The sequence below is a fragment of the Panthera uncia genome, assembly GCF_023721935.1.
Source record: "Panthera uncia isolate 11264 chromosome B3 unlocalized genomic scaffold, Puncia_PCG_1.0 HiC_scaffold_1, whole genome shotgun sequence".
In the NCBI taxonomy this organism is placed as follows: Eukaryota; Metazoa; Chordata; class Mammalia; order Carnivora; family Felidae; genus Panthera; species Panthera uncia.
In genome coordinates this window covers 94,454,927-94,482,696 of record NW_026057582.1, presented here as the reverse complement: position 1 = coordinate 94,482,696, position 27,770 = coordinate 94,454,927, and the positions used below count along the sequence as shown (strand labels likewise).

The 27,770-nt window shown below is 39.3% G+C and overlaps 1 long non-coding RNA gene across 1 annotated transcript; it reads right to left on the bottom strand.

Moving 5' to 3' along the window:
* Positions 1–1,072: 1,072 nt before the first annotated feature.
* On the bottom strand, positions 1,073–23,829 carry LOC125910011 (uncharacterized). The gene is made up of 3 exons (XR_007453823.1): positions 23,630–23,829; positions 11,892–12,009; positions 1,073–1,498 (listed from the first exon to the last, which is right to left on the bottom strand). It is a non-coding gene; the product is annotated as an uncharacterized LOC125910011 (long non-coding RNA).
* Positions 23,830–27,770: the final 3,941 nt, after the last annotated feature.

Here is a 27,770-nt window from a genome sequence, read left to right as displayed (position 1 = left end):
TCTCAATTTATTTTCTTTCATTCCTTCATGTTGTCTCAGAAAAAAACAAATGTCCTATTTCTTTTCCCTTCTCCAATATCTTTAATCTCTTGCCACCTGTCTTCTTGCCATCTGATTTTAAATGAGTACAAAGCTCTTCTATCTTGAGAAAACCTTTACTCTTTCACTCCTACCATGTTTATTACTTTTTTCATAGTCAATCTTCTGAAGAATGTTTTACTTCTACTTTATTGAGGCTCAAACTGAGTTTTCGCTTGTATATCAGCATGCAAAATTCAACAACTCCTACAAAGTAAACACATGAGTAAGGATGGTGCTTTAATCTAATGTGAAAAGAAGTCAATAAAGTGCTATTATTGTTACACATTTAAAAAAAACCAAAACAACATTCCTTCGTCAGCACTCAAAACATCTCTTTAATTATTGCACGTATATCCAGTGGACACTTTTTACCTACCTACCCTTCGGCAATTTGTGGAAGCACATTTTTTAAAAAATACTGTTACCTACATCTCCAACATTCATTCAGACAGAAATAATGCTATATATCTTCCACTATTTCATCTAGTAGTTTGTCTTTGCAAAACAAAAGCCTGGTAATGACAGGAAAAGTACCATTTTTCATTAATATTTAATTGTGTTGTATGTATAATAATGCCTTAAGTCCTCCCTCTTTGACACTGTCCTTGTGCACTCTGAACTAACATCTCCTCATTCTTTACTATGACAACATCTGTCCCCAGCAATGATGAGCACTAATTAAAAGTATCGGTTGGAAACAGGGGCTTGTCACTGACAGTAGAAGGATAGGATCTGAGCCAAACTCACTCTAGGACCAGAAACACATATACAACATCGATGGGAGTGGTGAGGATGAATTTCAACAAGAATGTCAAAAGAATATACTGCATCCAATGGCTGTATCCTATGAAGCTCTGATTTTTAGAAGCTAACTGTTTATTCAAAATTCCATTTCTGTAATTACCAATTCTGTTCTTAAAACCATTCAATGGTTCCTTACTTCCCTCAAGATAGAACCCAAACTCTCTGGCCTGGCTTATCTGTCTCATCAGGTCTCGTCTTTGCCTCTTTATCCCTTCCATTCCATTTCTCAACTGACAGACAAGCTTATCTATGTTTCTGCCAAAGTAAGCTATTTGCTCTTCTACAGTTGCGACACATTTCCCTGTATAACCCAACCTGTTCTTTGTCTAGATTTCTATCTCCTATTCTGCTTACCCCAACCTCTGTCTTACTACCACGTGTATGATTATCACCTGCTACCCCTCAATTCTCAACTGGGACATCAACCTTCCAGAAGGCCTATCTGACTGCCAACATTGGGATTTAAGTGGCCTTTCTCAACATTCATATAGCATCCCATAATATCACCATAACCAGTATATCGTACTTACTTTTTCACATGTCTGAAGGAGGGATCATGCTTTTCTTTTCTTTTGGTAGTATATCTTCTGCATCCATGAACCCAACACAACACCTGGGAAATGATACACTTGGAGTTAGTTCAATATGCTGAATGAGAATTGCATGTTCATTCCTTTCGATGCTTAAAAACAGCACATTATATGCATTTGAAAGTAAGCTTGATTTCCTAAAGTGGTCAAAAGTTATTTGGATTGAGTAGGGAAATAAAGCAAAAGATCAAGTTTAATAAAAGCATTTTTGAAGGGAAAAAAATAAAAATTTTTTCCAAAAATAAAATTTACAAGTTACAACTGTAAAATGAGAGTGATTTTCTTATGCAGTTTTTGAAATGTCACTGAGAATCAGGGTGTGAGAATAATCTGAAGAGAATGAGAATATTACACCTTAAAGAATCTTTTGAATTGGACAATTTTCCTTTGGCTGTATAAAGAGCATTTATGTGCAAAAGTCAGTCTGGTGAGAAAAATCCTGGAACGGAGTTCCAAGCTCTGTCTCCAGTTCTGGCACCAACTGGGCATACGACCTTGGGGAAACTATTCCACCATGCATTGCATTACCCTTGGAAAATGAATCAACCAACTATGTTGCTTATACTAAGCAGTGGTAGGCAGTGTGCTGTGGGTATACTGGGCCCCTGGCACTAAATGCCAGGAGCAACCCTAGGCATTAGGGGTCACAACCAAAATGCCCCCGAGGGGCTGTACTGCCCTCAGCAGAGAGCTACTTTTGTCTTACGATCTTTCCAGGTCCTTTGCTGTGCTATCATCCTACAAAAGAAGCAGGGGCTTCTTAACTTCACTAGTCTTTTACAACCATTACTTTTGTTTCCAAGAGACGTCATAGGAGGCTCAACCATTTGGATTCATTTTATTTTTTTTATCATTTAAAAAAAAATTTTTTAAGTTCATTTATTTTGAGAAAGAGAGCATGTGTGCACATAAGCGTGCAAATGGGGTAGCAGCAGAAAGAGGCAGAGCTAGAATCCCAAGCAGGCTCTACACTGCCAGTACAGAGCCTGACGTGGGGCTCGAACCCATGAACCGTGAGATCATGACCTGAGCTGAAATCAAGACTTGGATGCTTAAGTCAACCACCCAGGCATCCCAGAACTCCTTTTCTTGAATGTGAACCTTTCTCATTATTTGGCCGGCTTAGGATATCTGAAATTTCATCAATACATTCTTAATCTGGGTTTTAAAAAAATGACAGTATAGCACTCTTGCACATACATTAGATCCATAAAAGACCCAAATTAATGTGAGGCTTAGCTGTTATATGGAAATGAGTAGAGAAGAAAGGACTAATCAATAATGAAATATAGTCTAAATTGGGAAGATCTTGATAAAGTTTTGGGAATTAAAATATTACCCTCTAAGGAGGAGAGATAATGGCAGTAAGCACAGTGATCAATTAGTGTACCAGATAAAAATACCTTAATCCACTGAATCCACTGCTAACAGATACAGAAAACTTCAATACCTCTGGCCTTTCCTATGACACGTAATGGAAAATTAATAACAAACATGGAAATAAAGAGAGAGAACAAGTACTAAGGGAGAAAGAAAAAAGAAGCTCTAGAACAAGAAGTTGACTGGGGAGGAATTCTTCCTAGGTGTTCACACTATCAGTTTGAAACAAAATGTATCAAAGTCTACAACATAGAACTAAGGTCTTATAGATTGTTTACTGCTTTTTTTTCCTCAAGATGTTCACTAAATATAATATATATTATATTATAAATGTTCACTACATATGTTTGTTGAGTGAATAATGAGAGCCTAAACATTTCTTGATTGTTGTATTTGAATGCACAACAACATGGGATAACCAATCAGCATTACTGACTCATCAGCACAGGTTAATGAGATACAATGGGTCCAATGCCCTTTTCGATGAAATGGGATTTAGGAGGGGGAAAGTTAGGAATAAGTATGCTCTCAGGGAGATAACAAGTTGAAGTGGGAGCTAGAACAAATAAACTGGTTGAAAGCTCCCAAAGGGTAGGTCTCCCCTAACTTTTCCCACATGACAAGTTTGTCAGCAGCCAGACATGTTAATAAACCATTCCTGGCAGTGTCACTTTGTGGTAACCAAGGAGATTTGGGCTGCTCATCAATGTTATCTCCAGAGTTGCAAATTGACAACAGCGATGCATTTTAACAGAAGTGAAAGCCTGTAAATCAATAGACTAAGCATAAACTTTAAAGTTAGGCAGATGAGGGGTTAAATCCACCGGGAGTAGTATACATCACTCTGTTTCTTTCCCCATTTTAAATCCGTCCATCCTCCCCCCTACTTAAGGAGGAGAGGCATTGCATTGGAAGGAGTTAGTCAGATGGATTAGGTAAAACACTCGAGGATACACTTAGTTTGTCTTTATACTTAGTTTTTACCTTGATGAAAAATATATAATACTTACAGTCATCTCAAATAAAAAAAATATAACTCCACTCACATTTTACTTACCTTATGCATATGCAAGTACCATCATGATTTATTTATTATCACATTTTTGACAGCTAGAGTTGTTCTTCCTTTGGGATACTAACTGGTGATGTAGTATGCCATACTATAACCCAGGGAACATGCTATCATTCCACCTTATCTTCAACTGAAGCTACATGACTACTTCAAAATTACAGTTGAATGGCCTTCAGCAAGTTACTTAATCTCCGCAAGCCTCATTTTAAAAGCAGGATTACAACAACATATAGAGCTTAGTAGGTGTGACGTCCTATTCTGAACATTTTATACTGCATTACTTAATCCTCATAACCTTCCTGGGAGGTAAGCACTATTATCATCATCATTTTATAGATGAGGAGACTTGGGGCCCAGAGAGATTACATATGTTGCCCAAGGTTACATGGCTGTTAAATTGGGTAGTTTAGGTTCAACTGCAGACTGTCTTGCTCTGGGGTCCAAATTCTTAGTCACTATGTTTCAGCTGTTTCTTTTGCTCACCTTCAAAATATTCCTCATTGCAATCTTTACAACCAGATCTTACTGTAAATATGCTTGAAAATTTTACATGGTTCATCCTGCTGTTGGGAAAACAACCAAATATTTATTAGGAACTAAAGGCCCTGAATGACACCTGCATGCTTCTCTAGTCTCACTTACACTGCTCAGTTTACCTGCTAACACTCCCTTGGATGCTTTCTCAGACTGTTTTCATATATATATATGAAATATATTGCATATCATGACATGTATCATATACATATGTCATATATGTGGCATATGATATGATCTACTTCATATACATGAAAAAGTTTAAAATTATATATAATAGTATAATTTACTTTATATTATATATTGTATAATTATTTCAATAATAATGGGATCATGCCAAACACGTCATTATGTGGCCTGCTTTTTTTACTCAGAAATGTACCAGGATCATCTTTTCAAGCCAATAAATATAATTTTACAACACCATTTTTGCTATACCACAACTTAATTCACCTCAAGTTAGATAATCATAAAGTTTTAATTATGATAAAAAATCCTTCACTGAGATAATCTTTATGGCTAAAAATTTGTGTAATCCTTAATTTTTCTCTCAGGAAATTTTTTAAAAAAATAAATTATTGAGTCAAAGAGCATAAGCATTTTTAATTTCTTTTTTGATGTTCATTTATTTTTTGAGAGAGAGAGAGAGAGAGACAGAGTGCAAGTGGGGTAGGAGCAGAAAGAGAGGAAGACACAGAATCCAAAGCAGGCTCCAGGCTCTGCACAGAGCACAGAAGCCAACACGGGGCTCAAACCATGAACCATGAGATCGTGACATAAGCCAAAGTCAGAAGCTGAATCAACTGAGCCACCCAGGTGTCCTTATATGAATTTTTTTTTAATTTCTTATTTTAATTTAATTTACTTTTTTAATGTTTATTTTTATTTTTGAGAGTGAGAAAGAGAGAGACACAGCGTGAGTCGGGGAGGAGCAGAGAACCAGAGGGAGACAGAGAATCCAAAGCAGGCTCCAGGCTCCAAGCTATCAGCACAGAGCCAGATGCCAGGCTTGAATCCACAAACCACGAGATCATGATCTGAACTGAAGTCGGATGCTTACTTAACCAAATGACCCACCCAGGTGCCCCAAGAGCATATGAATTTTTGAGGCATTTAATGCATATTGCTAACTGCCCCCCAAAAACATCTAATCAGCGTTCACTCACACTGGCAAATATAACAGCATGTGCCTTCCTAGAACCATTATATTTTATTTTGATCAATTTAATAGGCAAAACAAACACCCAGCCAGGATACTATTCCAATTCTCATTTCTTTAAATATTCATGACACTGAGAAAGTTTTTATATATGTACTGGATATTTATGCTCTGGATAAAATGCCTATTTATTCATTTTGCCCATTTGTTTTACTTGTTTATAAGACCTCATTTGTTTACTCATCTGATATTTATTCAGCAACTATACCATTTTCTTAACACTGTGCTGTGTGTGAGGATACAATTCAGTTTATGATCAGACTAACTTTTACAATATCCTTGAGGTCAATAAAGCTTTGGCCCCAATCCAGTCCCAAGGCGAAAGCCACATATTTCACATTTTTCATTCAATAGTATTTTTAGCTACTGCTATGGACTGAATGTTCGTGTCCTTCTAAAATTCATACACTGAAGCTTAATGCCCAAATCAGTGGTCTTCAGGAGGTTGATTAGGTCATAAGGGTGCAATTCATGAATGGAATTTGTCCTCATAAAAGAGACCCCACACTTTGCTAACACTTTCCACCATGTGAGGTTACAGCTAGAAGGCACAGTTTATGAATCAGGAAGTGCACCCTCATCTGGCATCAAAATATGCTAGCACCATGATCTTGGATCTCTCAGCCTCCAGAACTGTGAGAAATAAATATTGTTTATAAGCCACCCAGTCTATGGTATTTTTTATAGGAGCCCAAGTAGACTAAGATGGCTACTAATTCCATTTCAGTTGTTGATTACTGCCTTAAATGTCAATCATTTTTTTATGGCCGTGACTTTGAGGTTGACTGGGTTCAGCAGGATAATTCTACTGCTTTGCTTTGGATACCTCATGAGGATGCCATCAGATGTTGTCCCAAGTTGGAGTCATTTAGTTAGAGTCTGGAATTGGCCCTCTCTTCTTCTCATTGTAGCATCAGATCTCAGAGCCTCTCCTTTCCACATGGTTTCTCCAGGTGGTCTCTTCATGCATCTCTCTGGCATAGTAATTACACTTTTTCCATAGAAGCTCAGTACTCCCCAAAGTACACAAGTGGAAGCTGTCAGACCTTCATAGGCTTAGGTCCAAATGGCAGAGCGAAACTTCTGCTATCTTTTATTAAGAAATCACAGAGTTGAGCCATATTCAAGATGGTGAGAAATAAACTATCTCTCAATGGAGGGATGACAAAGAATATGCTGCCATATTTAGTCCACCACAGATCATAATGGTTTTAACATGACTTGAAAGTATTTTTCTAAGTTTGTCACTTGCCTTTTAAATTTGCTTACAATGGGTCTGATGCATAGTTTATTTTAAATTATACACAGTAAAACTTATCAGTATTTTTGTAGATGATTTCAGCTTCTGGCCCATACACAGACTGCTTTTCTCAAATGAAAAACAGGGTTTGTATGGGGTAAATGGGTGGATGGAATGCAAATGACCTTTCATTTTCTTGATAGTATTTTTGTATTTTTTAAAGGCAATAAATGTGTATGATTTGCATGTTTCTATTACAAAAACAGAACAGAAAAAAAGACAAGTATAGACAGGAGGAAGAGATGAAAAAGTAGAAGACGTGGAGGAGGAAGAAATATGACAAAGAAATGCCACACCAAAGTTTTAAAATACTTACTCAGAGGGGCACCTGAGCAGCTTAGTCAGTTGGGCATCTGACTTTGGGTCAGGTCATAATCTTGTGGTCCGTAGGTTCGAGCCTCATGTCAGGCTCTGTGCTGAGAGCTCAGAGCCTGGAGCCTGCTTTGGATTCTGTGTCTCCCTTTCTCTCTGGCCCTCCCCCCACTCATGTTCTGTCTCTCTCTCTCTCTCTCAAAAATAAACATTAAGAAATTTTTTTAATATTTACTCAGAAAATTTTGCAGTTTCATTCTATTAACTTCTAAATTTTTAATTCATTTAGAATATATTTTTAAGATTTGAATTAGGAACTAACTTTAATAATTTTTATACATGGTTAACTGGTAAGATAAGTTTAGTTATTTATTTTATTATTCAACAAATTTTATTAAGCATCTACTATGTCCTAAGCACTCTGGGTATAGTAGTGAAAGAATCTGATTGAGTCACTACCATCATGCATCTTACAATAACCCAATGGGGAAAAATAAGTAAATAAGCAATGGATGTGTAATCACAATTTTGACATGTGCCATTAAAGGGAGAAGAATGGGGAAAAAGAGGTAAATAGTAGAGTGGAAGAGAAACCTAGAACAAAACAGGGCATCATCATGAGGTGGGAGTAGAGAAGACTGACGGACCAGAGAGAGTGAAATTAATCAACAGATGAGAGTGGGGAAAATGGAAAGTGATCTGGATAATTTCTGAGGATGGAAGGTTGAGAACTGAGGGAAGTATATATTATCCATAGATTGAACTGGATTCAAATAAAGGGATCAAAACATGAAAGACAATTCAAAGGAAACAACTGCTTAGGATGAAAGCTAGGATTCACTTCAAAATGACATTATGCAGAATTGCCAAATGCGATGCAAAGTCAAAAGCAAATGATTTCAAAGTCATATCCTTTCTCTGGTATTTGTACATCACCTTACATCGTATCAGTTAAAATACACATGTGGTGTATCATTTACAAATATCTTCTGTTCAGTAGGTTGCCTTCTGTTTTGTTGATGGTTTCCTTCATTGCGTAAAAGCTTTTTATTCTGATGTAGTCCCAATAGTTTATGCTTTTGTTTTCCTTACCTTATGAATATCTAGGAAAATGTTGCTACAGTCAATGTCAAAGAAATTACTGCCCGTGTTCTCCTCAAGATTTTTATGGTTTCAGGTCTCACATTTAGATCTTTAATCTGTTTTGAGTTTATTTTTGGATATGGTGTTAGAAAAGAATGAGATCTTATCATTTGTGACAAAATGGATGGACCTACGGGTATTATGCTAAGAGATATAAATCATACTGAGACAGACAAATACCATATGATTTCATTCATATGTGGAATCTAAAAAGCAAAATGGTATTGAGGAAGGCACTTGTTGGGATGAGCACTGGGTGTTGTATACAAGCGATGAACCACAGGAATCTACCCCCAAAACCAAGAGCACACTGTAAGCACTGTATGTTAGCCAATTTGACAATAAATTACATTAAAAAAATAAAAAGCAAAACAAATGAATAAACAAACAAAAAGCAGAATCAGTCCTGATGGTTGCCAGAAGGAAGGGTAGGGTGATGGGCAAAATGGGTGAAGGAGACTGGGAGATACAGACTTCCAGGTACGGAATGAAAAAGTCATGGAAATAAAAGGCACAGCATGGGGAATATAGTCAGTGACACTGTAATAGTGTTGTATGGTGACAGACGGTAGCTACATTTGTGATGAGCATAACATACAGAGTTGTGAAATCACTACGTCATACACTTGAAACTAATGTAACATTGTGTGCCAACTCACATAAAATAATTAAAAATGAAGAAAAAATAAAACTATTGCATAACAAAATGGTACATTAAAAAAATATATATGTATGGAGTTTGTTGAAGAAACACTATCCAAACATAAGGTATTGTTGCTGTTATAAACTGGAGTTCAGTTTATGAATTGATGGTCTCAAAATAACATATATAGTACTAGGATACTAACTATAGATTACTCTGTTCCTTGACCCTTCCTGGGATGTTAATATAATTAAGTTCTGAGACTTAACCTTCCTTTCATGTCAGAGTGTGCTAAAATCTATGGGACAGTTTTTCTTCTGGAAACTTCCATTTGCTGATGATTAAGTACACAATGTTACAATCATTTATATAGACAGATGAGCAGAATACACAAGGAGACAGCAAAATCCAAACTGTATCTGGGTCATTCATTCTATAACACTGTCTCAGGTAATTATTTTGCTTTTGCATGAAGCATTTAGAACTTAGAAAATAACTAGGTTTGGTCACTGCTGTAGTAAGAACTTCAAATTGCTTCAATATCTACCATTTTTAAGCTCAAGAATTCTATCATAAAAATATATTTACTTGTCTTTTCTCATTTTTCTTACACTGTAGGCACTTCTAAAACAGGAAGAAAAAAATATATTTGACCTTGAAATCAAGTGTTAGAAAAATAACCTGTCTAAATAATACCTTTTCATCTAAAATATTATATTAAAGGTTGTGCAATGGCACTACTATAATCAAAAATCTGCCATCATTTTTTTAAGCTTCTAGTTTCACAGGCTTGTAACTTCTTTAAAAGTCACCCAAGGATCTTCAACTTCATTTCAGTTCAGAAAAGCATGCACACATATACACCCCACACATACACACTCCCCACACACAATTGGCTATCTGTTCAATTTTCTTTTTTCACACGATTTTTTTCCCAACCATTAAGTGCTTAATTTTGATGATATTCAACTTTTCTATCTTTTTTTTTCTTTTCTGGATCATGCTTTTGTGTCATATCTAGAAACTTTAAAGTACAAAGTATGGGTTGAAGTTAACTCACCTATTCATTCACTCATTCATTCATTTATTCATTTAACATATGGATGACAATAGTTCCAAGACCATTTAATGAAAAGTAGTCCATTACTATTGGATCTCTGGTAAATACCTGGTCTGACTCAACTCAAGCCCAAAGTGGCTCCAAACTGGCCAACTAACAACACAGGGACCAAACCCTGCCCACAATACATAGAGAAAGATATGACTGGACTGAAGGCAAAAGAAGGTCAGCCATTTAATTATCTTTTGTCTAATCTCTCCATTTAATTGTCTTTGTACCTTTAAAAACAAATCAATTGACTGTGTATGTACAGGTCTGTTTCACTACCCTCTACTTCATTTCACTGATATCTCTGTCTTTCTTTTCACCACTACCATTATAGTATAGTATGTTACTGTAGTTTGATAATAAGTTTTGAAACCAGAGAGTCTGCATCCTCCAAATTTGTTCTTTTTCACAGTTGCTGAACCCTAGTTCCTTTGTCTTTTTACATAATTTTTAGAATCAGTTTACCAATATACATGGAAATACTTATGCAAATTTGATTGGGATTACATCAATACTGTAGATTGGGATAATGTTTATAATATTGAGTGTTTCCCTAGATGTATATATGGCTATATCAGAGTTTGTATATTCACTAGTTGAAGGATATTTGAGTTATTTTCTTTTATGAATAAAGCTGCAATAAAGCTTTGCATACAGGATTTTATTTTTACTTTCCCGCACAGCCAGTAGACTTTTTGATATAAGACGTATGTCCTTTTTTTTTTTTAATATGAAATTTATTGTCAAATTGGTTTCCATACAACACCCAGTGCTGATCCCAACAGGTGCCCTCCTCAATGCCCATCACCCACTTTCCCCTCCCTCCCACCCCCCATCAACCCTCAGTTTATTTTCAGTTTTTAAGAGTCTCTTATGGTTTGCCTCCCTCCCTATCTTTTCCCCCCCTTCAAGAGATATGTCCTTTATTTCTGTTAGATTTCCTTCTGTTATTTCTTTGATCTGTCATTTCCACTCTAACTTTCCACTGTTCTTTTCATAATGACTAGTAGTGTGTTGGAACTCCTAGATTAACTTCTAGTTTTCTTTTCTTTCCCATTGTTAATCTCTTTATCTTTGTCATTTACTTTCAGAAAAATTGACTTAGCTTTATTTTTCAACCTTTCCATTAAAACATATACATTTTAGGACTTCTGGGGAAGATGGCAGAGTAGGAAGATCCTAAGCTCATCTTGTCCCATAGATACAACTAAACAACACCCACATCAGTGTAAATAAGTCAGAAAACAAGCTGAAGACTGGCAGAATAGAATAGATTCTCCACAACAAAATGTAGAGAAGAGGCCACATCAAAGAAAGTAGGAAGGGCAGAGATACACATTCAGGAGCTAAAAGGAGCTATGTGACTGTCCACAGGATGTAGGGTCATTGCAGGCACAGAGAGGGGAGAGAGACACTCACACCAAGCACACCAGGCACAGAGAACCTGCACAGGGGAGACAAATCTTCATAACATTTGGCTTTGAAACCATACGGCCTAATTTTGTGAGTTCTGACAATCAGCAAGGCTTAACAACTGGAACTTTAAATATCAGTTAGCTTGGCTATCTAGAGGTTGGAGATCAATAGGAATCTGAGTTACTGCCCTTAAAGAGACAGCACAATAAACAGCCCCACCAAGATACAGCATAGTATCAGCCATCTGACAAATGCCAGGGGTGTACGGGAAGAAGATTTATTTACTAACCTCAGAGTACATGTTGGAGGGGCATGCCTCTTTAGGATTCTTCTCCAGGAACAAAGGAGCTGGCCAGTTCCATTTGCCTCCCCCAGTTCCATTTGCCTCAGCCTAGACACAGGGACACCTGCAGGAACAAGCGCAATACCAATACTATCCACCTAATTTGTTAACAGTGCATCCCATCCACTCCAACATGGGAAACCTCACTCAGGGGGACTGTAAGACCCCTCCCACAGCAGACCATCGTGGACCTTGCAGGTATCCCACAACTGGTCTCTGCATTCTACTGGGGACTCACCCCCTAAATTCTTGTAGCAAGAGTTTTCTAAAGAAGCTCCGATCTCCTCCCACAACAGACATGCATAAACCTTATTAGCACACATGCTCCACCTCTATACTCTCCAGTGGACCTGCCTGCTCTAATACATCCTTGGCCAAAGCCTATCCAAATTGGTGTCACAAGCCTGGCAGAGCGCAAGTATCTCCAAAAGGGCCAGCACCACTCTGAAGACACTTCTGCTCTGGGGTGAGGGGAGGATAACCACACACACACCAGTCCAACAGTGGCCCCAGAAGTGGTCTGGGGGAAGACATCTGGTCTGGTCTGACTGTAGGCCCTGCCCACCAATGAAAGCTTCTCACAGCATAACACAGGGAAAGTGTTCTGTAGTCCAGTATTATTGGATCTCTGGTAAACACCTGGTCTGACTCAACTCAAGCCCAAAGTGGCTCCAAACTGGCCAACTAACAACACAGGGACCAAACCCTGCCCACAATACACAGAGAAAGTTATTGCAGATGACTGGATTGAAGGCAAAAGCAGGTCAGCCAAAACATCAGAGTGCAGACATCACAAATAGAGGACACCCCTGAAGAACCAGGGTCTGTTGAACAGAAGACTGCAGAGTAATACAGGACCTCTTCTTCATAATGCCACTACTTGCAAGAGGAGGAGATGTATCTGACTTTCCTAACACATAGAAACAGGCACAGAGGGTTAGATAAAATAAGGAAACAGGAATATGTCTCAAATCAAAGAACAGGAGAAAATCACAACAAGAGAGCTAAATGAAATGGAGAAGTGTAATATGCCTGATATATAATTTAAAGTAATGGTTATAAAGAGACTCACTGGACTGGAGAAGAGTGGAAGACTTCAGTGAGACCTTCAAAAAGTGATACAAAACAAAAAATAGCCAATCATATGTAAATAACTCAAATTAAAGATACAATAGATGGAATAAATAGTAGACTAAAGAAGCAGAAGAACAGATACAAGACCTTGAGGACAAAGTAATGAAAACCATCAAACTGAACAGGAGAGAGAAACAAATAAAATAAAAATGAAATTAGACTGAGGGAACTCAATGCCAACATCAAGCACAATAACACTTGCATTATAGGGTTTCCAGGAGAAGACACAGAAAAGGGGTAAGAAAATTTATTTGAAGAAATAATAGCTGCAAACTTCCTGAATCTGGGGAGAGAAACAGAAATCCAGATCCAGGAGGCACAGACAGCCTCCAACAAAATCAACCCAAGGAGGTTCACACCAAGTCACAAAGTAATTAAAATGGCAAAAAGTAGTGATAAAGAGAATTTTAAAAGCAGCAAGAGAAAACAGTTACATACAAGGGAAACCCCATAAGGTCATCAGCTGATTTTTCACTGGAAACTTTGCAGGCCAGAAAAGAATGGCTTGACATATTCAAAGCACTAGGAAAAAAAGAAAGAAAACACACACACACACACACACACACACGCACGCGCGCGCGCACACACACACACACACACACACACACTCATACACACACATACACAAAACACCTGCAATCAAGAATAAGAATACTCTATCTAACAAGGCTATCATTCACATAGAAGGACAAAGAGTTTCCCAGACAAACAAAAGTTAAAGGATTTCATTACCACTAGACCAGCCCTATGAGAAATATTAAAAGGGACTCTGAGTAGAAAGGAGAGATGGTAAGTAGGAATAAGAAAAGTTGGAAGCACAAACACAATAAAATTAAGTGTATATGTAAAAATAAGTCTAGGGATTCACAAAATAAAAGGATGTAAATAAAGTATGACACCATATACCTAAACACTAGAGGGAGAGGAGAATGGAATGGGAGAAGATATTTTCAAATGACATATCCAATAAAGGGTTAGTATCCAAGATATATAAAAAACTTACACAACTCAACACCAAAATAATAATAATAATCCAATTAAAAATGGGCAGAAGACATGAACAGACATTTCTCCAAAGACAATCAGATGGCCAACAGACACATGAAAAGATGCTCAACATCACTCATCATCAGGGAAATGCAAACCAAAACCACAATGAGACATAACATCACACTTGTTAAAATGGCTAAATTAAGAACACTCTTGTGTTCCAAAAAGTGTTGGAAAGGATGTGGAGAAAAAAGAACCCTTGTGCACTGTTAGTAAATGCAAAATGGTATAGCCATTGTACAAAACAGTATGGAGGTAACTGAAAAAAATAAAAATAGAACTACTCTATGATCTAGTAATTCCACTACTGCGTATTTACCCAAAGATGACAAAAACACTAATTCAAAAAGATATATCCACCCATATGTGTATTGTAGCATTATTTATCATAGCCAAATTGTAGAAACAGTCTCTGCCCATTGATAGATGACTGAATATAGATGTTTAGATATATAGATATAGATATAGATATAGATATAGATATAGACATAGACATAGATATAGATAGCATTACTTAGACATAAAATCTGGGGCACCTGGATGGCTCAGTCAGTTGAGCGTCTGATTCTTGATTTCGGCTCAGGTCATGATCTCACAGTTTGTCTGTTTAAGCCCTACATCGAACTCTGCACTGACAGCATGGAGCCTGCTTGGGAGTCTCTCTCTCTGCCCCTCCCCAGCTCCCTTGCTCTCTCTCTCCAAACTAAATAAACATTAAAAAATAAAATAAAATCTTAAAAAAATAATGAAATTTGCAAAACATGAGTGAAACAAGCCAGTCAGAAAGACAAACAAGCATATGATTTCACTCATAGGTGGAATTTACAAAACAAAACAAACAAACAAAAGAGATAAACCATGAAACAGACTCTTAACTATAGACAGCAAACTGATGGTAGCCAGAGGGGAGGTGAATGGAGAGATGGGTAAAATAGGTGATGAGGATTAAGAATACACTTAAGGAGATGAGTAGTGAGTACTGTATAGGACTGCTGAATCACTATATTGCACACCTGAAACTAATATAACATTATATGCTAACTATACTGGAATTAATATGCATACTTTTAGTACAGTTTTAATTTAAAAGAACGTTTTCATTCTCTGTTTCTTTTTTTAAATATAGACTCTTAGTCTTCCTTAATGGATTAAGTTCTTCCTATCTCTGAGAATTGATATTTTATTCTGTTCCCTGAATTGTCTCTACTTCTTCCTTTTCCCTTTTCTAATCGGTATGTTTTAATCTCTTTCATGTTGGAGGTTTTCTACAAAACTCTGGTAATCCTTTATTTTTCATTAAAAAATGAAAGATACTAAAATCTAAGTGGACAATCTTTGTGTAAGGGTTGGATTTGTCAGTAGTGGCATTCACAGTCAGATGAGTACTCACCGATTTACTTGAGAAACTTGCAAATGTCATTTTCTTGAGGTCTTTTTTAGAATCACTCAATTTTATTTTATTTAAATTTTATTTTTTTAATTTACATCCAAATTAGTTAGCATATAGTGAAACAATGATTTCAGGAACAGATTCCCTAATGCCCCTTACCCATTTAGCCCATCCCCCCTCCAAAACCCCTCTAGTAACCCTCTGTTTGTTCTCCATATTTAAGAGTCTCTTATGTTTTATCCCTCCTCCTTGTTTTTATTTTATTTTTGCTTCCCTTCCCTTATGTTCATCTGTTCTGTGTCTTAAAGTCCTCATATGAGTGAAGTCATATGACATTTGTCTTTCTCTGACTAATTTCACTTAGCATAATATCCTCTAGTTCCATCCACATTGCAAATGGCAAGATTTCATTCTTTTTGATTGCCAAGTAATACTCCATTGTATATATGTACCACATCTTCTTTATCCATTCATCCATCAATGGACATCTGGGCTCTTTCCATACTTTGGCTATTGTTGATAGTGCTGCTATAAACATTGGGGTGCATATGTCCCTTTGAAACAGCATACCTGTATCCCTTGGATAAATGCCTAGTAGTGTAATTGCTGGGTCATAGAGTAGGTCTATTGTAATTTTTTGAGGAACCTCCATACTGTTTTCCAGAGTGGCTGTACCAGCTTGCATTCCCACCAGCAGTGCACAAAAGATCCTCTTTCTCTGCATCTTCACCAACATCTGTTGTTGCCTGAATTGTTAATGTTAGCCATTCTCACAGGTGTGAGGTGGTATCTCACTGTGGTTTTGATTTTTATTTCCATGATGATGAGCGACATTGAGCATTTTTTCATGTGTTGGTTGGCCATGTGGATGTCTTCTTTGGAGAAGTGTCTATTCATGTCTTTTGCCCATTTCTTCACTGGAATATTTGGTTTTTGGGTGTTGAGTTTGATAAGTTTTTTATAGATTTTGGACATTCAATTTTATTTTGATAAATGTTTCTAGTGTCCTGCATGAGGTTATATACTTAGCTGTCATTATTCATACAGCTGATGGCATTGAAGCACTGGGATCTTGTTCACTAAGTAGATTTTGTCCCAAGCCCCTCATTTTTCAGTACTCACCATTAGTTAGGCAAAGTCTGGAGTCAATCCTTGGGTAGGATTGTTCAGAAAGGTAAACAAGCTTAATAAGCATTTTACCATGGATAGAAACAGAACCCTGGGAGAGCATTAGGAGTGGATGAAAATAATTACCTCTTCCTGAGGGCTCAGATAAGGACACAAAGAGGAATCATCACTAAAACTGGATTTCAAAGTAAGAAGAGGCAAATTGATTGAAATGTGTGGGAGGCACAGATGGCACAGAAAAAAGCATTTGCAGGAAGAAGTGTCTGTACAATATCAATGAAGTTTGGAAGAACATGGTCCATTTTGTAGCAGTTAGGGTTCATTGCTATAATGTTGGATCAGGGCAGAGAGCAAGCATGAAAAGCTGGTTTAAAAAGAAAGGCCAGAAGGCCATTGCTAACTCCCTGAAATCCTGGAATAAGACCCTCACCTCCAGGTTGGCTACTCTCCCTGAGAATCCACCTGCTATATACCTGGGTAATTGACTACAAGCTCAATGTGACAAAGGCTGGCTTGGTACAGGACTTTGAGAAGAAGTTTAATGTCCTGAAGGTTCCTGTGCCATAGGATAAATATACTGTCCAGGTGGATGCTGAAGAAAAAGAAGATGTGAAAAGTTGTGCTGAGTTTTTGTCTCTCTCAAAGGCCAGGATTGCAGAATATGAAAAAGAGCTGGAGAAGGTGAAGAACATAATTCCATTTGATCAGATGAGCATTGAGGACCTGAATGAAGTCTTCCCAGAAACCAAATTAGACAAAAAGAAGTATCCCTACTGGCCTCACAAGCCACTCAAAAATTTATAAACTTGAATTGGGGAGAAATCTCTGGCCCTTGTATTATAAATTCTGGACATTAAAAATAATGATATGGTAAAAACAAAAACAAAAACAAAAACAAAAACAACGCCTCACCACCATAAGGGTCGGTTGTACAAACACACTCCAGGGTAACGCTTTTTCACAGAAAGAACAAATGTCATTTGTATGAAAAGGCAATGGGTTTCAACACAAACTTAATACTTTCAGAACACTACAGTGATAGTAATCATCTACTTTCAGCAAGAGGGACTCCTTTTAAATAAGGAAAAAGACTCACGTTAATTAGCAAATGTAGCCACTAGATCAATCAATCTGCAGCACCAAAATGACAAAGTCTAGTGCCTATGGACACTGGGGACAGAGGGATCTGCCACCCTCAGCACACGGCTGAGAGACCCAGGTTTCTGGCCTGGACCTTGACAAGGCCTGTGTATCCAGAGGGAAGAGCTTATCAAGGAAAAAAAAAAAACTGTCTAATCAAAAACTCTTTAAAGGACAACCTGAAAAGCAGTACAGAAGTTATAGAAGATTTCCCGTACCATGCATGTGCAGAGAAGCCCTGCTAAAGCTCATGTTCTCCCTCTAAAACCAACATGGGGGGACATGCTGTGGCGTCTATGAGATCAATAGTGGCACGCTGCTCTGCCAGGATTTTGATTCACTACCTGGGCAGAATTTCATATAAACGTAATCTAGTTTACCTAACCTACTGTACATAGATAAACTCATTAAACAATTAGTCCTTGAACTATTGAAGGTGGGCAGGTTTGCACTGGAAGAAGCAGGTGTTGTTCCTCCTCTGGGAACACATGCCTCCAGGTTCTGCTACTGAGAACTGCGTTCAGGGGACTCTACCATTGTCACCGCATCCAACAGCGCTGGGAGAAACAGCTGAAAAATATTTTTCTTTCTCCTTTTTTTTTTTTTTTTTTTTTTTTTTTAGTATATAGAGCCCCTTATCTTTTTTTTAAAATTTATTTATTTATTTTGAGAGAGAGAGAAAGAGAGCAAGTGGGGGAGGAACAGAGAGATAGGGACACAGGGAATCCCAAGCAGGCTCTGCGCTGTCAGCACAGAGCCTGATTTGAGGCTCAGTCTCATGAACTGAACCAACTATGAGACCATGACCTGAGCCAAAATCAAGAGTCAGACACTTAATTGACTGAGCCACCCAGAGGCCCCTAAGCCCTTTATCTTTTAAATGTTAAATTTAAATGTTTGTTTGCTTCACTTAATCTGTACTAGTCAATTTATTTCAATTCTATCACTTGCTACTTGTATCTAATGACATATCATTTAGCAACTTTGGTCCTCAATGTCCTCATCTATAAAAGAGAGGTAGTATCTGCCTGCATCAGTCAGGGTTTTTAGTTTGTGTGCAAGAGGAAGCAATTAACTGGTAATCTAAGCAGAAAAGGATTTTGTAAAAGGATACTAGATCTGTCTCAGAAAATGGAAAACTAAGTTTAGATATTATGGAGTCATGACAAAATCCAAAATCAGACCACAGCACTTTACTATGGAGGCACCACTGCCACCAGCACCTGGCACAGACCTTGGTCCCTCTGCTTCCGGCCACTGGATGCTGCTGCTGGAAACAAGGCACTGCTGCCTCTGGAAACCAGATGTGGCTGTGGTGTTGCCACCTCCCTCCATCAGGATGTATTTTGACAGGTGCTATGTAACAAATCATCACAAAACTTGGTGGCTTAAGAACAATAAGCATTTATTGTGCCTGAGGACCTGTGAGTAAGGATTCAAGAGTGGCTCAACTGTATGGGTCTGCTGCAGGGTATCTCACGAGGGTGCAGTTAAGATGTCAGCTGGGACTGGAGGATCCATCTCTAAAATGTCATCCTCAAATGAGGTGGCTTCATCTCTTCAAGGGCTATTGGCAGAAGACCTCAGCTCCTAATCACGTGGACCTTTCCATAGAGTTGCTTGAATATCCTAACAATATGTTAGCTGAGAAAGTGATCCAAGGGACAGTGAGAATAAGGGGAAAATTATGTCATTTTATGATGTACATTTGATATTTACTCTCCATCATTCCTACCACATTCTACTGTTACAAGCCTCACTAAATACAGCCCAGACTCCAGGGGAGGGTAATTAGGATCTACCAAAGGGGGGCGGGGGGGGGGGGGGGGGGAGAATCATAGAAGTTTTGGACATGCATTAAAACCACCACAAGGTATTTCACAGAACTGGCCAAACCATTTCCCTCCTACATTCTTTCTATTCATATTTATATTATAGTATGTCAGAGAATGTATTCTGATTTGAAGTTAAATTACCACACACCCTCCAGGGCTATTTATTTTATCTAGTAAAAATCTTTCAGTACTTAAAAAGGAGAGAGCATTGCGCTGGATGGCATCTTATCACCAAAGAAACACATTTCAACTGTAAATGAAATATTTGTCCTTTTGTTCAAACACCTGAATCCTACAGTATAAATATTAATAGACATCAGTGCCTGGGTATCCTTATTGATGCGGTGGAAGGAAAGGGAATTTTGTGATTTAAGGCGCTTTGCTGAGAGCACAAAAAAATTCTAGTGACACAAGTTGTAAATGTTTTTGGTGGTCAAACAGGTAATAAGATGGTGAAGACTATATGGAGTGGTAAGAACTGTGACATTCAAATTCAATTAAAAACAAACACACAAACAAAACAGCAGCAATACAGGCTAGCCAAAAGAAACACCTCAAGCCCTTGGTTTGGCTTTCTTCAGCTGCCAGCTTGCTCTTCCTGCAGAGTCTAGAAGGTCTGACTTTCTTTGGAAATTCGGCTTCTGAATTCATTAGTTTTACTTCTTCATTTTATAGACAGAAACCTGAGGAAGGGTACTTTTACTTTTAGGACCCCTTTCTCCATGAAGACTATTAAAAATTATATTTTACAAGGTCAAATAAAAACAATAAACTAAGGTAAGGAGAGATTTCATCCAAAATGACTTTATAAGGGACAAATGCAATAGGGAGAAAGCTTTAATCCTTAGATTGGCAAACCTTTCAAAAGTGAGGTGAAAAATGTGTTTTCGGTTCTAGGGAGGGACAAACAATTCTGGAAAGAACAGGAAGTGGAGAAGTGGGATTAGCCAGAGTGGCATGATCTTACAGTGGAGAAGAGAAAGTTTTATCCAGAAATCAGCATCTTTTCATCTGGTAAGGAGGGGTTTATGCCGGTTCAGCCTGAGAGGAGGTCAAAGTTTAGGGCCTGGGAGAAAAAGAGAAGCCTAACCAAAGTTTGGTCACGTTGAGGTGGCAGGTAGTTTGTCTAGATTGGTTAGTGAGCACATACAGTTCACGGAATCACTTACAATGCATAGAATGGGAATTTGGAGGACCTGTGTCCAGCCTCGTCTTAGATAAACAAGGTAAGTCTTGGGGCGCCTGGGTGGCGCAGTCGGTTAAGCGTCCGACTTCAGCCAGGTCACAATCTCGCGGTCCGTGAGTTCGAGCCCCGCGTCAGGCTCTGGGCTGATGGCTCGGAGCCTGGAGCCTGTTTCCGATTCTGTGTCTCCCTCTCTCTCTGCCCCTCCCCCGTTCATGCTCTGTCTCTCTCTGTCCCAAAAATAAATAAAAAACGTTGAAAAAAAAAAATTAAAAAAATAAAAAAACAAGGTAAGTCTTATCAGTAAGGCAAGTCTTAAAAGTCATTGGGGAAGGAAGATTCATTCCAGTAAACCATTTCCCATTTTCTGGAAAACAAAGAAGTGGGAAGAGTACTTTTACTGTTTTCTAGTATTACAGATTTTGGAAAGTCCAACACTGCCAATGACTGTATTGGCATAAAAGCCAATAAATTAGTATTATTAAAACTTTCTTCAACTTAATTTTTTTTCCTTCCCTCCTCCCCATTTTCATAGGTCTTAAAAATATCAAAGGTCCTGATCTGAGACATAGCATGGTTGAGGGCCTTTATGACCACCAAGCAAGTTATGGCACAGCTGATCAGAGGAACCACACCTGCACGTGTGTGAAGACTGAAGAAGAAGGCTCTGTTCAAGAAATGAAATGAAGACTTGTGGATGGTTGATAGGGATGGAGGTATTAACTCTGAAGTAAAATTCTGCAGACTTAGAAGGGAAGGATAGGTGAGAAAAGTTCATTAAAGAAGTGGGGGCTGATACAGAGAAAGACAGATAGCATATGTTTTCACTCTTATATGGATCCTGAGAAACTTAACAGAAACCCATGGGGGAGGGGAAGGAAAAAAAAAGAGGTTAGAGTGGAAGAGAGCCAAAGCATAAGAGACTCTTAAAAACTGAGAACAAACTGAGGGTTGATGGGGGGTGGGAGGGAGGGGTGGGGAGGTGATGGGTATTGAAGAGGGCATCTTTTGGGATGAGCACTGGGTGTTGTATGGAAACCAATTTGACAATAAATTTCAAAAACAAAATAAAAAAAATAAAAATGTATTCTTGGATTCAAAAAAAAAAAAGTGGGGGCTGGGGGTGCCTTACCAGTCAACTGCCACATGCATATCATCATGCCATAATATTGATTTATTTATTTTAAGCAATTTTTAAATTAAAAAAATTAATTAGAGTATAATTGCCATACTAATATCTTACTAGTTTCAGGTGTATATCATAGTGATCTAATATTTTTATACATTGCAAATTATCCCCCCAAGTCTAATCACCAACTGCACCATACAGTTATTACAATATTATTGACTATATTCCCTATGCTGCACATGAAATCCCCATGACTCACTTAATCTATAACTGGAAGTTTGTACCTCTTAATTTCCTTCACCTATTTCACCCAACACCCAATCCCTCCCTGCTCTGGTAACCAGCAGTTTCCTATATCTGTGAATCTGCTTCTGTTTTGTTTTGTTCATTTGTTTTTTAGATTTCACATGTAAGTGAAATCATACACTATTTGTCTTTCTGACTTATTTTACTAATTATGTATGTACTATACCACTTTTACTGTCCCCACCCACTGTCCCTATCTACTGTCCTCACCTTTACAGTCAAGCAGGGGAGCCCAATGCAACAAATAATTAATTGCAGTAAGTTGTGACCAGTGTTATGACACAGGAAGTGAGGTATCTTGGGAACAAACAGCAGAACAGCTAACTTGCAAGCGGGGGAAGTGACAATTCTGATGAACTAAGACTGGGAACTAACAAGGCACAGAGGATGATGAAGGTGGGAAGACTGTCCTAGTTAGAGGGGCTTCATGCAGTAAAGTCCAGCATATGTGAAGTCTTCCCTGAGGGGAGACCTAAAAGTTGTGATCTGACACAGACCTGACCATCCCTGAAAAGGGAGTGTGGTTAAAATCTCTCCCCACCAGTTTCCAGGAGCCTTAGAATCCAGGACTAAGCAAGGGCACCTGGGTGGCTCAGTCGGAAAGCTTCAGAATTTCCCTCAGGTCATGAGCTCAGATCTTGAGCTCAGGTCATGATCTAGGGGTTAGTGGGAGTTAGTGGGTTCCAGCCTCACCCTGGGCTCTGCTGACAGCTCTGAGCCTGGAGCCTCCTTGGGATTCTATGTCTCCCTCTCTGTCTCTCCCGCTCGCACTCTGTCTCTGTTTCTCTATCAAAAACAAATATTAAAAAAAAAAAAAAATCCAGGACTAAGTTGCCCACTGGATTTTGTAAGTAAAGTAAAATAGCTGAGAAACCTCAGAAAAACAAAACGTCCCTCCCATTTTTCTAAAACATCCAGTCAGTTGTGGTACTTGGTCCACTATCTCATAGCGGGTTAGAATGCTGGTTTCAGTCTTGACTGCTGGTTTTCAATGAAAAACTGAATTTCTCACCCATTCTCTAAACCTAGATTCACTCTCCCTGGAAGGGAGGATGCAGTATTTTAATTTTTTTTTATTACATATATTTATTTTTGAGGGATAGAGTGAGACAGAGCGCGAGCAGGGGAGGGTTAGAGAGAGAAGGAGACACAGAATCCCAAGCAGGCTCCAGGCTCCGGACTCCGGGCTCTGAGCAAGCTTTCAGCGCAGAGTCCCACGCGGGGCTCAAACTCACTAAGGGTGAGACCATGACCTGAGCCGAAGTCAGACACTTAACCCACTGACCCACCAGGCGCCCCAGGGAGGATGCAGTATTGAGCGGACTTCCTTTCACCCCTTTTCCAAGGTCTGCCAGGGCTGGGGCCTGGGGTCTACACCACGTGACCCACCTGGATTTTCCTCACTTCATCTGAACTCCCTCCAGCGCTGTAGGGCAGGGAACCTCGGAGGCTGCGGACGGGCCTGTTCCGGTCGCCGCCGCCACCAACGCGACGGGGAGGGCCGGCGGGACCGCAGGCGGGGTGCGCTGAGCCGGACGGGCAGCTGCAGCCGGAGGGAGCCGGAGCCCGGCGGGAGCCGGGGGCCGGAGGCGGGAGCAGGGCAGGGGGCCGGGGCCGGGGCGGGGCGGGGCCGGGCCGGGGCGGGGCCGGTCAGTCCTCAGGGCCTCCCCGCTGTCCAGCCGCTCGGCTGCCTGGCTGTCCAGACACCTGCTGCTTCGCCGCCCTGTGGCTCGGGTAGGTTGGGCGTCCCCTGGGCTCGGCTCAGGCTCCTGGGTCCCAGGCGGTGGGTCTCTGACTGCCCACGGCTTGGGCTTGTGCTGCTCCTGGGCTTCCCGCCCTAACTGACCGCGCAGCCTGAGTCTGGATATTGAGGGGCAGGGAAGAAAGGTGAGCGCGCCTAGCACTTGCTAGAACCTCTTATTTTGCTCCAAGTTCTTGCACGTGGAAAATTCTCTGTTCAAACTCTTGTCCAGATGTCGCATCAGTAGTGACCGAAGCCACTCATCTGTCAAATTGGTCCTTTCGTGTGTGTGTGTGTGTGTGTGTGTGCGCGTGCGTGCGCGCTCCAGGGTAGGGGCAAGGGCTGGGTTGGTGTGGGCCTCTGTATTCCTACAAGTGGTCCTGGGAGGCGTCTGCTCCTAGAGACCTTTAGGGACCCACCATTCACTACTGAGAGAGTTTCTTGGGGCTGGGAAGTCGGACTTCTAAGGAATGGGAGTCGATTGAATCAGTTAAAAAAAAAAAAAAAAAAAAAGTGTCCAGGCGGGGGAAAAAGATCCGGTGGATGAGAGTCGCGCGGAGTGACCCCTTGGGGGGCTCCAGGCATCTGGCGAAAACTTCCTTGCCGTGCACCGATGGCTGAGACAGTAATAAAGACTGCAGACCCAAGACTTCGCCACTTGCAAAGTTGGACATGTGGCAGGAAAATGAAGCGGCGGGTGGGGGAGATGTCTGCACTGACAAAAATCTGGAAAAGTTGAAGTAGTAGGAATATTCCCTTTGGGGACGGGTGCTTCCTCATTCCGCCCTCCTCATTCATTACAGCATTTTTGTGTGCATTTCCAAACAGTTGACTAAATACAAATAGAACACTATTATATAGGAGCATGAACTTTTTCTTCCTTCCTCTCGAGGTTTTATTCTAAATGAGTTCAAGGTCAACTATTGGAGGCTAGGTCACCAGTTAGAAATACTTTAACCTGAGGAAAGGGTTGGAAACTTTTGTTCCTTTCATCCTCTTTCCCTCCCCATCCCCACCTCCCTTTCCCAGCCTCCCTAAGCCCCCTAACTCTGTCACCCCAACATAAAATGCACTAACCCCCTCCTCTCCTTAATTCTTACCACTTAAAGACCAGGGGTGAAGAAAGCAACCAACTTTGTCATGCAAGTACTTGTGGTTAGTTTGGTCTTGTGACTTCTTGTTCCTTTGCCCTCTATTTCCTTCAGTATTAAAATACACCCATAGTGTTTTCTGTAAAGAATACAAAGGGATTTAAAAAAAAAAAAAAAAAGAATACAAAGGGCTAGAGGAGAAAAGCAAACTGTCCCTGAAGTGATCTAGTGAAGGGATTATTATTTTATTAAACCACAAAAATTGAGACTCTGTGTTGAGTTCCAGTATTTTTACCTCTTTTTGGGAAAGATATTTTTAAATTATAATTATTTTATCAATAAAAATCAATAGAAATCTGTGTTTCCAGTTTATAGATGCCAACGGGAATAACTTCATGGAACCTTGAAAATAATGGTATTCTAAATATTTGAAGGTTTTCAAGATTGCTGGATTCAGCTATCTTTGTGGCTTGATAATTCACTTATTTGTTCTATTATTTAATAATGTTACTCACAATATGTGGCATCTCTTAATAACTCTGTCAGTACATTTTAAAGGACATCTCTGGAACCCTGTTCTTAATACATACTTTTTTTCTCCTAGTTGTTAACAGTTTTAGATTCATTCCTGCTCTAGACTGAATTAGAGGCAAGGAGATGAGATGGGGATCAGGATTAAAACAATTTGTGCAGTAACTTCTAGTACCAGATCATCTCCAGAGCCCTCTGGGCCAAATTAACTCTGGGGTCGTCAGCAAGTCCTTTAACTTATGTGTGTCATTTTTATCTTCAAAATAAGATTGTCTTTGGTCTTAAAGGACATTTAGATGTCCAAACTCTTCTATAAAAGGCAAATCCTCATTTCTAGAGCAAGATATTCCTGCTCTAGAGGACTATCTCTTCTAGAATTTGCTTACATTTCCAAGAAAAGTCTTAGCATGCTGGACCCCACCCCCCAGCCCCACTTAAACAGTGTGGTGTGGTGTTTGACGGCATGAGTTTTGGGGACTGTTTCTATTTTCTAGCTCTGATCCTGAGCAAGCTACGTATGTTCTTCAAGGTTCATCTTCTTTGTGTTTAGAGTAGAGATAATAATAAGGCCTGGGATCATTATGAAGATCAAATGAAATGATGTATATCATATAAGTAGCAAAGTGTCTAAACTTAAAAGTCAATAAATGATAGGAACTTTTTTTTTCAGCACTGATTTCCCCTTTTTCTTTTAACAAGATGAAATTTAACCTAGAAAAACCTAAGATCCTATACATGAGTGTTTAACAAGTAAGCAAGTATGGGGTGAGAGAAATGTAATTAATTGAATCAGTCAACTTCATGGTTAATTGACTATGTGTCCTCTGAGTCAGTGGTGAGTTGTGAGGGCCCAGAAAACTGATGTGATTTTAGGCTGCTTTAGTAGAAATTAGAATGAACAGCTATTGCCAAGGACATTTTTGTACATCTGCTTTTTGCTCTTTGTGCAGACATCAGAGTTACACTCAAGGTGGTCACTTAACACACTGACTTGTCTGGGAGCGGGGTGGGGGGGGAGGAGAAAAGAGAGACAACTCTTGAAGCTTTATAACATTCATTCATAACTAGTACATTAATTCTTTGACTTTTCCTTCAACATGTTTTGGACTTCTTGGTATACGTAAAATTCCCTGCCAGCAGAATGTGTGGGAAAGAGACAGGTTTCTGCCTTCCAAGCATTCATAATATACTTTAGGAAACAGACACAGCAATAATTAGAGCAGAGTAGTAAGTGGTCTGATAAATGTAGCGTAGGGAATGCTGGGGGAAGAGGAGTGCTAAATATCAGCCAGAGGATACTCAAAGGAGTTAAAATTTAGTTCCAATTTGGAAGATTCCAGTTTTGTAGGAGTTTGCCAGGTAGAAATGCTGAGAAAGAGCTTTCTGGGCCAAGGGAGAAATTTGTTTGGAAGTGTGACAGGGTGAGAGAGCATGACAGACATAAATCATGGCACACTGTTCCCTTGTTGCCCCATCCTTTACTGGCTATAGGACATGGGTAAATTATTTTGCCTCTCTGAGCTTTAGTTTCCTCAAACGTAAAATGAGGATCATATATTATTTTACACTATCAGGTACTTATTTACTCTTCGAGTCTCTCTAGCAGGGTGTCTACCTTACAATTTTGTTGGAAGACTTAGTTGCATATAAAACAAGAGGCTGTCTGATGTGCAGTTTACAATCAATTGATATGGTTCTATCATCTCCTTCTCTTGAGTGCAGAAAATACAACACTAATCTAGCCTTGAGTGTAGATGGGATTTATGACTTTCAGGCATATTATAAAAAGTAAACTGGGGTACCTGGGTGACTCTGTCTGCTCAGGTCATGATCTCCTGGTTTGTGAGATCAAGCCCTGTACTGGGCTCTGTGCTGACAGCGTGGAGCCTGCTTGGAGTTCTTTCTTTATAAATACCCTAATTCTCCAACCTCTACAGACTTGCCTTCGTCGCACTTAAGGCTGTGTTTCTAGCCTAGTTTTAGGGTCAGCTCCTGTAAAAGGAGTTTCACCCACACTGAGAGTTCTATGCTGGCAAAGGTTAGCATTCCTATATTTGCAGGACAGGATCTCAGACTACTTTAGTCCATCCTGGAGACTTACTGTTTCAGTCTGGGGTATTGAAATGCGTCTTAGCAAAAATTTATATGGGGAGGGAATATCGAAAAT